Source organism: Urocitellus parryii, chromosome 10 (genome assembly GCF_045843805.1).
Source record: "Urocitellus parryii isolate mUroPar1 chromosome 10, mUroPar1.hap1, whole genome shotgun sequence".
Classification (NCBI taxonomy): Eukaryota; Metazoa; Chordata; class Mammalia; order Rodentia; family Sciuridae; genus Urocitellus; species Urocitellus parryii.
Window position 1 is genome coordinate 19,890,924 of NC_135540.1, and position 2,473 is coordinate 19,893,396.

Genomic DNA, 2,473 nt, shown 5'->3' on the forward strand with positions numbered 1-2,473 from the left:
AAGCTCTAAGTAATATTGAAGACGTTACTAGATCAATTTTAGTAAAAGATTTGAGCCGACTGAAAGCAAAGAGATGATTATGAGACTCTCGAACTCAAGTAGGCAACTCCTTGCTCTACTGGAGATGAGCACCTATGGCTCCTTCTATAGGGGACTCCCACACACTGCATGCTTTTTATATTTGTGTTCATTATTGGTTCTGTCAGTTCAACCTGAAGTCTTTCAGTGAAATCAGCTATAATCATCCCTTTGTCCAAAAAAGATAAATACTTTTTTAAATGATACAAACTTAATACGTCAATGTGTTGTTCTAGGTAAACCATTTGAAGGGTTGTTTTGCAAGATTTACAAGCTGTATTTAACTTCTCAGAAGTCTTTCTGGAATCAGATGAAATATAACAGATCAATGTGAAAAATGCAGATGTTAAATTTTTCTTTCTCCCCCCCCCCATATCAAAAGAAATGAGCAAAAGTCTTTTTTGAAAAAGAACTTCTCCTGAGGATCAGTACACCAAAATTCAATGCCAGATTTACTGCATTTTACCTCAATTTTTGTCTCACGAAGTCACCTCTGCATACCTAAGTTGGGTTTTGGTTTCTTTTTTGCTTTTTTTTTTTTTTTTTTTTTACCAAAAACATCATATTCATCACTAGAAATAAAAACCAAGTTAGGACTAAGTATGTAAGAAGAAAAAAAATGTGTTTATGTTTTTTGAGGAAAGAGTAAGCTACAAATACCAAATCCTTTCAATAAGACAAAGTGAACTCAAATAGTTCTCACTTTATATCTTTGACCTCTGATCTTCTTTACTTCTAAAATGAAGGAGTGGTTTAAACGACTTCTTGTGTCTGATGTCATATTAAAATTCTATCACCATGAACTACCAAGAGGATCATGGTTAGAAAAGTAAGAAATAAAATAGCAGATAGCAAACAAATAGTACACCCACAGCAAACATCTCAAAGATACTTCCATTTGGCTATATCGGTAAGAGAGTAAAACTTCAAAGACACTCATTTGGTGGTGAAAAGTTATTCCAACAACAATAATCTGACTCAGATCAGGAATCTGAGGTTAAGGAATTAATGTAGTCAGAACCATGATAGGATAGATGAGGTGGCAGAGAAAATTATTTAGATTAGAGAGGAAATTGATATTTTCTTCATTCTGGTTTTATTCAAACCAATTAAAAAATTATGTACTGGGCTGGGGCTGTGACTCAGGCGGTAATGCGCTCGCCTGGCATGCGCTGGGTTCGATCCTCAGCACCACATAAAAATAAAAAATAAAGATGTTGTGTCCACCAAAAACTGAAAAATAAATATTAAAAAATTCTCTCTCTCTCTCTCTTTCTCTCTCTCTCTAAAAAAAATTATGTACAAAGAAACTTTTAAGTTGCATTTGATAATAAAATATCAGAGTAGTAAGAGCATTAGGCATTTCTCTGGGCCATGCATATCTCTTTGGTGGTTAAAGGCCCTCAGCTTCCAGTGCATTTGAGGTGTATATTAAGGGCTTAGCACAGTGAACTATCTTAATGGCATATTTACTGAAGCACTAAATCTACTTCTTGGGGGTGAGGAGATTAAGCATGTCTCTGTTAAAGCACAGAGACTGGCTAGAGACAGGATGCCGGCTGCTGCAGGCTGGGGCCATAGCCTCACTCTGTGGCCTGTTGATTGTCTCAACTTGTTAAATTATGATTTGTCACCAAGCATTCTGAATTAGAACCTCAGATATTTCATCAATACCTGTCAATCCTCACCCAGCAAAGAAAGCAATACAGTGTCATACAAAGGATTTAATTTAACAAGCTGGCCATAAACCTGTCGTGGATTGTTTTAGATTTCCCCACCATCCATCTGTGTAATCTTCTAGATCTTTGCTGGCCAGTGGAGGCTCCATTTATTTGTCTGTTAAATAAAGAGATTAAACTAAATGGTCTTTTAGAGCTGACAGTTCATTATTCTGTCTCATTTTTTCTTTGGGTAACTAGCAACATGAAGGACCCTGAATTAAGCCAAATTTCCTATTTTTGCCTGAAGGTAATCATCTTTTCTCTTCTTTTTTTTTTAATCCCAAAATAATCTCTTTGGTATCAAAAAAAAATGGATAGTACCTCTCTTTGCTGTATTCCTTTAGGGTGGTATTTAAAGAATGAAACCTGGAATGGATGCTATTTGGAGAAATAGTCATAAAAAGAAGACAAAAGTCATAACTTAGAATGGAACTATTTTTCAATGAAATAGTGCCACATATGAAGGCATCTTCTTTTACCTTATCCAGGTGGATATAAATATGCCAGCATCCCTGTGTGACAAACAAGATCACAGCCTCACAAAAAAAGGAATTCCTTTGAATAAACTGTCTTTTTGTAGTTAATACAAGAAAAGGGGGTACTGAAAAGGGCCTGAATAATCACTCTGAGGCAATATCAAAGTGAAAATGTATAAAAAAACTTTTTGAGTAACA